At 60.3% G+C, this 10,000-nt stretch overlaps 1 non-coding gene across 1 annotated transcript; it reads right to left on the bottom strand.

Annotated features, from left to right (window-relative positions):
* Positions 1–825: 825 nt before the first annotated feature.
* On the bottom strand, positions 826–2,640 carry LOC142767984 (small subunit ribosomal RNA). The gene has a single exon (XR_012885190.1). It is a non-coding gene; the product is annotated as a small subunit ribosomal RNA (ribosomal RNA).
* Positions 2,641–10,000: the final 7,360 nt, after the last annotated feature.

Genomic DNA, 10,000 nt, shown 5'->3' with positions numbered 1-10,000 from the left:
GGCAACGTCGACGCTCCCCTAACCGCGATCTCGCACCGTGTTTCGTGTGGCGAATTCAAAAGCCGGCCGGCGCTGCTGCAACCATTACGGTCGGTACGCATACGCCGCGGAGGGCGGGACGGTCATCGGAGCGTGCGGTTCCTCCATCGAGTACTGCGCACCTCGGCCGTCGCATCGCCGTGCCATGACCGGCCGCGCGTCAACGCGAACCGGTGCCAGCGAGATCCCTCGCCTGCAAGAACCGACCGGCAGCCTCCGTCACCCGAGGACGCGGAGGCGCTTGCCGCGGACGGCGGGACGGTATGCACTGGTGCACAGCGGACCCGTCACATCGCCAGTTCCTTGACCGACCGCCGACGCTTGTGCCGTTCCTCTCGTACTTGGCAGTCGCCGCGCGATTGTCGGGTCTCGTTCTTGCACGCTCGAACGGTCGGGAGGGCACTCGGCTGGCGTTTCGGGAACGCGCAGCCTCGCCTTCTACCGACGTAACCACGACTCGCCGTTCGCGCTCCGCCGCTCCTGTTTACAGTACTAGGCGGTCCCGCAGCGGTCGGGTCGCGCATTTCGAGCGCTTCGAGCCACGGTGCAGTGGCGGGTCGAAAGCCGACCTATGAGTGCGTTGCGCCGTTTGTACCCGCGTCCGCCACCTGGCCGACCGTCCAAGGTCGCGGTGTTGGCGTCCGCTGGGCGCAACAATTTGTCACGGGGTGCCGCTCCACATTCAGGCAGCCCCGTGGGGAAAAGCCGACCCCGCGTCCAAACGGGGTCAGCGGCAGAAAGTGTCGGGCGCAGACGCAGCTGAGGCGCTCACCCTTCACAATCCGTTAATGATCCTTCCGCAGGTTCACCTACGGAAACCTTGTTACGACTTTTACTTCCTCTAAATGATCAAGTTTGGTCATCTTTCCAACAGACCGGCGCAACCGAAAGGCCGCGCCGGACATCGGTCCGAAGACCTCACTAAATCATTCAATCGGTAGTAGCGACGGGCGGTGTGTACAAAGGGCAGGGACGTAATCAACGCGAGCTTATGACTCGCGCTTACTGGGAATTCCTCGTTCAAGGGGAACAATTGCAAGCCCCTATCCCAATCACGAAAGAAGTTCCACGGGTTACCCAGTCTTTTCAGACAGGGATAAAGACACGCTGCTTCCTTCAGTGTAGCGCGCGTGCGGCCCCGGACATCTAAGGGCATCACAGACCTGTTATTGCTCTGTTTCGTGCGGCTAGGAGCCGCTTGTCCCTCTAAGAAGGTTGTAAGGTGCTGGGAACCCCGCACCTATTTAATAGGCTAGAGTCTCGTTCGTTATCGGAATTAACCAGACAAATCGCTCCACCAACTAAGAACGGCCATGCACCACCATCCACCGAATCAAGAAAGAGCTCTCAATCTGTCAATCCTCCCAGTGTCCGGGCCGGGTAAGTTTTCCCGTGTTGAGTCAAATTAAGCCGCAGGCTCCACTCCTGGTGGTGCCCTTCCGTCAATTCCTTTAAGTTTCAGCTTTGCAACCATACTTCCCCCGGAACCCAAATACTTTGGTTTCCCGGAAGCTGCCCGCCGAGTCATTTGAGTAACTCAGGCGGATCGCTGGTTGGCATCGTTTATGGTCAGAACTAGGGCGGTATCTGATCGCCTTCGAACCTCTGACTTTCGTTCTTGATCAATGAAAACATTCTTGGCAAATGCTTTCGCAGTAGTTCGTCTTGCGACGGTCCAAGAATTTCACCTCTAGCGCCGCAATACGAATGCCCCCGTCCGTCCCTCTTAATCATTACCTCGTATTCCAAAAACCAACAGAACAGAAACGAGGTCTTGTTCTATTATTCCATGCAAGTTTATTCAGGCGACTCGCCTGCGTTGAGCACTCTAATTTTTTCAAAGTAAAAGCACCGGCCATCTCGAGGCACACAATGAAGTGCACCAAGAAAGAACCGGCATGATGTTCAGTCCGAGCCGTCGCATCGGGTAGATGCACTACTCGTCTGGAACTGAGATCCAACTACGAGCTTTTTAACCGCAGCAGCTTTAGTATACGCTATTGGAGCTGGAATTACCGCGGCTGCTGGCACCAGACTTGCCCTCCAATTGATCCTCGTTAAAGGATTTAGAGTGTACTCATTTCAATTACGGGGCCTCAAAAGAGTCCCGTATTGTTATTTTTCGTCACTACCTCCCCGTGCCGGGAGTGGGTAATTTGCGCGCCTGCTGCCTTCCTTGGATGTGGTAGCCGTTTCTCAGGCTCCCTCTCCGGAATCGAACCCTGATTCTCCGTTACCCGTAACAACCATGGTAAGCAAGTAACCTACCATCGAAAGTTGATAAGGCAGACACTTGAAAGAAACGTCGCCGGCTCGTGGCCATGCGATCAGCACAAAGTTATCCAGAGTCACCACACAATACGGGCCGAAACCCGATCGATCTTGGTCTAATAAAAGCACCCGTTACCCAAAGGGCTCCAGGCTCACTGCATGTATTAGCTCTAGAATTGCCACAGTTATCCAAGTAGGAAGAAACGATCTAAGGAACCATAACTGATTTAATGAGCCATTCGCGGTTTCGCCTTATTTCGGCATGTACTTAGACATGCATGGCTTAATCTTTGAGACAAGCATATGATTACTGGCAGGATCAACCAGGTAATCGTTCGACTGCGCGTCCGTCCTCGCCTTCGGCGGGCCGGACGCAGTCTGTGTGCGGCGGAGGCCACCTTCAGGCGCCCCAACACGCTTATTTTGCACTCCGAGATGACGGCGTTCGAGCTCGCTACGGCACAACCTTCCCGAAAGACGAGTGGGAGCCGTGCGGCAAGAAGCACGTTCATGCTCGCTCTTTTTCGTTGCATCGACTCGGTCGCGCCGTGCGGGTTGCCCAAGCCCGCTGCACTGTCGGTGGACCGGCCGGAACTAGCAACGGAGCCGAGACTGCAAAGCCGCCAGACGACGGGTCACGCCCGCGTCTTCGGCGCTTTCGCATCTGAATCGCCCGAGGACGACACGGAACACACCTCGATATCGTGGTAAAACGGCACCGTCCGACAACCAGCCCCTAACGCATCAAGCGGATGAGGCTGCAGACGACTGCCGTGGATTCCCCTGGAGCAGACCCGAGGACACGCTTGACGAGGCCGAAGCCCGCCGCATATCAGACACCCGGTCGCTTTCGCGTACGCCGCTCACGAGAACCCCCACATAATAGCAGCGATAAGTACCCAGACCTCCTTGGGCACTAATACGAGCGTACTCGAGAAAATTTCACCGCGGGTGTGCCCCGAAACGTGTGGCACGTTGAGCGTGCCACAAGTCTACGTCGCTCTCAAACCCGCCGAGGTCGTAGAATTTGCGACCCTACTCACGAAATTCCCACCGAGGATACGGCCGCAAACGTACCGCACCTTGGGTAGGCCACGAGTTTGTGCAACACTACGCTGACGGCACAGCACCGAGGTCGTGCGCGCACGCACGGGAAAATTCCGCCGCGGTTTCTGCCGAAAACGTGAGGCACCACGACTCTCCGCAAGTTCGCGTCGACTGCGAAAGACCGAAGTCGTGAACGACGTGTCCGCTACTCGCCGCCGACACGCTGGACACCAAACGTACAACGACTCGACGGCGTCGTAGAGGCCCACGACGCGGTTTTCCTTAACGACGTCTCGGCGTGGCACCGACAGGTTAGAACGGCCGACCAACGTTCCCTGTCCGCCGTTCGGCTCAGTCGAAGGGCTCGGCGACTTCGGCAACGCTGCGAAGCCGCACGGTGACGCACGCCATGTCCCCATTTTTTTTTTTTCTTTCTGCGTCTGCCGGGGTGCCCCTATAATAGCAGCGATAAGCACCCAGACCGCCGTGGGTCGCTCGCCCCGGCTGACGTGGTTTTTCGTACTCCTGCGGCGGTCGCCGTCAAGCACGTCCAAATACGCTACTTTCGTGGGCGCATTCACGCTCTTTCGCTTCGCCGGAGTGCCAGCACTCACTCTGCCAAAAACGGCGAACATCCGAGCGGCGGTTCCCACTTTTGCGTCGGCGTCGCAAACCCCGCCCCGGCAGACGAGGTTTGCCGTACTCGTGCGACGGTGGCCGGCGGGCACGTCGAAAGACGCCGATATCGTGCGCGAATTGGCGCACCTTGGCTTCACCGGAGTGCCGCCACTGACTCCTCCAAAAACGGCGAAGATCCGAGCGGCGCTTCCCACTTTCGCATCGGCGTCCCGAACTCCGCCCCGGCTGACGCGGTTTACCGTACTCGTGCGACGGTCGCCGGCGAGCACGTGGAAAGACGCCGATATCGTGCCGGAATCGGCCCCGTTTGGCTTCGCCGGAGTGCCAGCACTCACTCGGCCACAAACGGCGAACATCCGAGCGGCGGTTCCCACTTAGCCGTCGGCGTCCCGAACTCCGCCCCGGCAGACGCGGTTGCCGAGCTCGTGCGACTAGCGACCGCGAAGCCGTCTCGCGACGCCGCTTTCGTGCGCGGCTCCCACTGCGACCTGGGTCACCCGAGGTCGACGAGCAAGAAAGAATGTCGAAAAAAAATTTTTTTTTTTTGCGTCTGCCGGGGTGCCCCTATAATAGCAGCGATAAGCACCCAGACCGCCATGGGTCGCTCGCCCCGGCTGACGTGGTTTTTCGTTTTCCTGCGGTGGTCGTCGTCAAGCACGTCCAAACACGCCACTTTCGTGGGCGCATTCGCGCTCTTTCGCTTCGCCGGAGTGCCAGCACTCACTCTGCCAAAAACGGCGAACATCCTAGTGGCGGTTCCCACTTTTGCGTCGGCGTCGCCAACCCCGCCCCGGCATACGCGGTTTGCCGTACTCGTGCGGCGGTGGCCGGCGGGCACGTCGAAAGACACCGATATCGTGCGCGAGTCGATGCTTCTTGGTCTCGCAGGAGGGCCGCCACTCACTCCTGCAAAAACGGCGAAGATCCGAGCGGCGCTTCCCACTTTTTCGTCGGCATCGCAAACCTCGCCCCGGCAGACGCGCTTTGCCGTACTCGTGCGACGGTCGCCGGCGAGCACGTCGAAATACGCCGATATCGTGCCCGAATCGGCCCCGTTTCGCTTCGCCGGAGTGCCAGCACTCACTCGGCCAAAAACGGCGAACATCCGAGCAGCGGTACCCACTTAGCCGTCGGCATCCCGAACTCCGCGCCGGCTGACGCGGTTGCCGAGCTCGTGCGACTAGCGACCGCGAACGCGTCTCGCGACGCCGCTTTCGTGCGCGGCTCCCATTGCGACCTGGGTTACCCGAGCTCGACCAGCAAAAAAGAAGGTCGAAAAAAATTTTTTTTTTCTGCGTCTGCCGGGGTGCCCCTATAATAGCAGCGATAAGCACCCAGACCGCCGTGGGTCGCTCGCCCCGGCTGACGTGGTTTTTCGTACTCCTGCAGCGGTCGCCGTCAAGCACGTCCAAATACGCCACTTTCGTGGGCGCTTTCGCGCTCTTTCGCGTCGCCGGTGTGCCAGCACTCACTCTGCCAAAAACGGCGAACATCCTAGTGGCGGTTCCCACTTTTGCGTCGGCGTCGCCAACCCCGCCCCGGCATACGCGGTTTGCCGTACTCGTGCGGCGGTGGCCGGCGGGCACGTCGAAAGACACCGATATCGTGCGCGAGTCGATGCTTCTTGGTCTCGCAGGAGGGCCGCCACTCACTCCTGCAAAAACGGCGAAGATCCGAGCGGCGCTTCCCACTTTTTCGTCGGCATCGCAAACCTCGCCCCGGCAGACGCGCTTTGCCGTACTCGTGCGACGGTCGCCGGCGAGCACGTCGAAATACGCCGATATCGTGCCCGAATCGGCCCCGTTTCGCTTCGCCGGAGTGCCAGCACTCACTCGGCCAAAAACGGCGAACATCCGAGCAGCGGTACCCACTTAGCCGTCGGCATCCCGAACTCCGCGCCGGCTGACGCGGTTGCCGAGCTCGTGCGACTAGCGACCGCGAACGCGTCTCGCGACGCCGCTTTCGTGCGCGGCTCCCATTGCGACCTGGGTTACCCGAGCTCGACCAGCAAAAAAGAAGGTCGAAAAAAAATTTTTTTTTTCTGCGTCTGCCGGGGTGCCCCTATAATAGCAGCGATAAGCACCCAGACCGCCGTGGGTCGCTCGCCCCGGCTGACGTGGTTTTTCGTACTCCTGCAGCGGTCGCCGTCAAGCACGTCCAAATACGCCACTTTCGTGGGCGCTTTCGCGCTCTTTCGCGTCGCCGGTGTGCCAGCACTCACTCTGCCAAAAACGGCCAACATCCGAGCGGCGGTTCCCACTTTTGCGTCGGCGTCGTAAACCCCGCCCCGGCAGACGCGGTTTGCCCTACTCGTGCGACGGTCGCCGGCGAGCGCGTCGAAAGACGCCGATATCGTGCGCTAATTGGCGCTCCTTGGCTTCTCCGGAGTGCCGCCACTCACTCCTCCAAAAACGGCGAAGATCCGAGCGGCGTTCTCCACTTTCGCATCGGCGTCCCGAACTCCGCCCGGGCTGACGCGGTTTACCGTACTCGTGCGACGGTCGCCGCCGGGCACGTCGAAAGACGCCGATATCGTGCCGTAATCGGCCCCGTTTGGCTTCGCCCGAGTGCCAGCACTCACTCGGCCAAAAACGGCGAACATCCGAGCAGCGTTTCCCACTTTCGCATCGGCGTCCCGAAGCCCGCCCCGGCAGACGCGGTTTGCCCTACTCGAGCGACGGTCGCCGGCGATCACGTCGAAAGGCGCCGAATTCGTGCACGAATCGATGCTTCTTGGTCTCGCAGGAGGGCCGCCACTCACTCCTGCAAAAACGGCGAAGATCCGAGTTGCGCTTCCCACTTTTTCGTCGGCGTCCCGAACTACGCCCCGGCTGACGCGGTTTACCGTACTCGTGCGACGGTCGCCGGCGGGCACTTCAAAATACGCCGATTTCGTGGGCGCATTCACGCTGTTTCGCTTCCCCGGAGTGCCAACACTCACTCTGCCGAAAGCGGCGATCATCCGAGCGGCGGTTCCCACTTTTGCGTCGGCTTCGCAAACGGCGCCCCGGCAGACGCGCTCGTGCGACGTACTCGTGCGACGGTCGCCGGCGAGCACGTCGAAAGACGCCGATATCGTGCTCGAATCGACCCCGTTTCGCTTCGCCGGAGTGCTGCCAGTCACGGCGCAGAAAACGGCGAACAAGTGTTTTTTTTTTTTCCTAGAATTTGTGTTATAGAAGGCACATTTGATATCGGACGATAATTTTCAACTTTATCACGCGCACCGATTTTCGTGTAGAGGTTTGCAAGTTTATGGGAATTTCTCCACTTGGAATAATGCGATTTAGTAGTACTACGAGAACTTCATGGATGTACTCAAGGGTACGGGGCAAGTCAGTTACGTCAACACCTGCAGATTTTTTACACTTCAAACTGAAAATTGTTGGTTGTGAGTCCTCGTGTGATATTAAAGGCCGATTCGCTAACACATAGAACAAAGAAAGAAAGGAAGAAAAAACGCCCGCGCTCGCTCAAGAAACCTGGGTTCGCAACAAGTGGCAACAACAAGCAACCGAGCGAGTGCGCCAAAACCCGTGGCGGCCGAACAAACGCGAAGTCCCAACCGCGTCAGCCGGGGCGGCACGGGACAGGAAAAATCACTTCAGCCGGGGCGGCGGGGCACCGAATAAACCTCGTCACCTCGTCGCAGGATAAAAGAGGAAACAAAAAGTCTAAACAGCGTCTGCTGGAGCGAATGCGTAATAAAACAACAACAACAACAAAAAAAAAACACCCGCGCTCAAGAAGTCTGCAATCCTCACAAAAGGCGACTGTGACCGAGCAGCGTCAGCCGGGGCCGTGCGGAAACGGAAAAACCGCGACTACCGGGGCGTCGAGGCACCGAAAAATCCACTTCAGCCGCGGCGAAAAAAAAAAACAAAAAGAAAGACGGAGGGGGGGGGGAACCACGTCTGCCGGGGCGAAGGAAAAAAAAAACGCGTCTGCCGGGGCGAGCCCGGGTGCGGCACCACCGGGAAAACTGTGGCAAACAGACATGGCGATCGAGTGAGTGGGCCGCCAGCCAGGCTCAGCCAAAAAGTGCAAAGTCCGAACTGCGTCAGCCGGGGCGGCAAAAACCGCGTCAGCCGGGGCGGCGCAAAAAACACCGCGTCTGCCGGGGCGGCACGAAACCGCGTCAGCCGGGGCGGGGCGAAAACTGCGTCAGCCGGGGCGAAAAGAAAAAAAAAAACGCGTCTGCCGGGGCAAGCCCGGGTGCGGCACCACCGGGAAAACTGTGGCAAACAGACATGGCGATCGAGTGAGTGGGCCGCCAGCCAGGCACAGCCGAAAAGTGCAAAGTCCGAACCGTGTCAGCCGGGGCGACGCAAAAACCGCGTCAGCCGGGGCGGCGCGAAAACCGCGTCAGCCGGGGCGGCACGAAACCGCGTCAGCCGGGGCGGCGCGAAAACTGCGTCAGCCGGGGCGGCGCGAAAACCTCGTCAGCCGGGGCGAGCGAAAAGGGGGGGGGGGGAACCACGTCTGCCGGGGCGAAAGAAAAAAAAAACGCGTCTGCCGGGGCGAGCCCGGGTGCGGCACCACCGGGAAGACTGTGGCAAACAGACATGGCGATCGAGTGAGTGGGCCGCCAGCCAGGCTCAGCCCAAAAAGTGCCAAGTCCGAACTGCGTCAGCCGGGGCGGCAAAAACCGCGTCAGCCGGGGCGGCGCGAAAACCGCGTCTGCCGGGGCGGCGCGAAAACTGCGTCAGCCGGGGCGAGCCCGGGTGCGGCACCACCGGGAAAACTGTGGCTAACAGACATGGCGATCGAGTGAGTGGGCCACCAGCCAGGCTCAGCCAAAAAGTGCCAAGTCCGAACTGCGTCAGCCGGGGCGGCAAAAACCGCGTCAGCCGGGGCGGCGCAAAAAAACCGCGTCTGCCGGGGCGGCACGAAACCGCGTCAGCCGGGGCGGCGCGAAAACTGCGTCAGCCGGGGCGAAAGAAAAAAAAAAACGCGTCTGCCGGGGCGAGCCCGGGTGCGGCACCACCGGGAAAACTGTGGCAAACAGACATGGCGATCGAGTGAGTGGGCCGCCAGCCAGGCACAGCCGAAAAGTGCTAAGTCCGAACTGCGTCTGCCGGGGCGGCACGAAACCGCGTCAGCCGGGGCGGCGCGAAAACCGCGTCTGCCGGGGCGGCACGAAACCGCGTCAGCCGGGGCGGCGCGAAAACTGCGTCAGCCGGGGCGAGCCCGGGTGCGGCACCACCGGGAAAACTGTGGCAAACAGACATGGCGATTGAGTGAGTGGGCCGCCAGCCAGGCACAGCCGAAAAGTGCTAAGTCCGAACTGCGTCTGCCGGGGCGGCACGAAACCGCGTCAGCCGGGGCGGCGCGAAAACCGCGTCTGCCGGGGCGGCACGAAACCGCGTCAGCCGGGGCGGCGCGAAAACTGCGTCAGCCGGGGCGAGCCCGGGTGCGGCACCACCGGGAAAACTGTGGCAAACAGACATGGCGATCGAGTGAGTGGGCCGCCAGCCAGGCACAGCCGAAAAGTGCTAAGTCCGAACTGCGTCTGCCGGGGCGGCACGAAACCGCGTCAGCCGGGGCGGCGCGAAAACCGCGTCTGCCGGGGCGGCACGAAACCGCGTCAGCCGGGGCGGCGCGAAAACTGCGTCAGCCGGGGCGAGCCCGGGTGCGGCACCACCGGGAAAACTGTGGCAAACAGACATGGCGATCGAGTGAGTGGGCCGCCAGCCAGGCACAGCCGAAAAGTGCTAAGTCCGAACTGCGTCAGCCGGGGCGGCAAAAACCGCGTCAGCCGGGGCGGCGCAAAAACCGCGTCTGCCGGGGCGAAATCAAAAAAAAAAAACAAAGAAAAAAGCCCGCGCTTAATCAAAAGAAAACAAAGAAAAAAGCTTGCGCTTAATCAAAAGAAAACAAACAAAAAAAGTTCGCGCTTAAGCCTGGCGGTGGAACCACCGGGGCAAACAGACCTGGCGATCGAGTGAGTGGGCCGCCAGCCGGGGTGAGCCAAAAAGTGCAAAGTCCGAACCGCGTCAGCCGG

The sequence above is a fragment of the Rhipicephalus microplus genome, chromosome 7 (genome assembly GCF_043290135.1).
Source record: "Rhipicephalus microplus isolate Deutch F79 chromosome 7, USDA_Rmic, whole genome shotgun sequence".
Classification (NCBI taxonomy): domain Eukaryota; kingdom Metazoa; phylum Arthropoda; class Arachnida; order Ixodida; family Ixodidae; genus Rhipicephalus; species Rhipicephalus microplus.
Note: the sequence above shows the minus strand (reverse complement) of the source record. Positions and strands in the feature narration are given on the sequence as shown.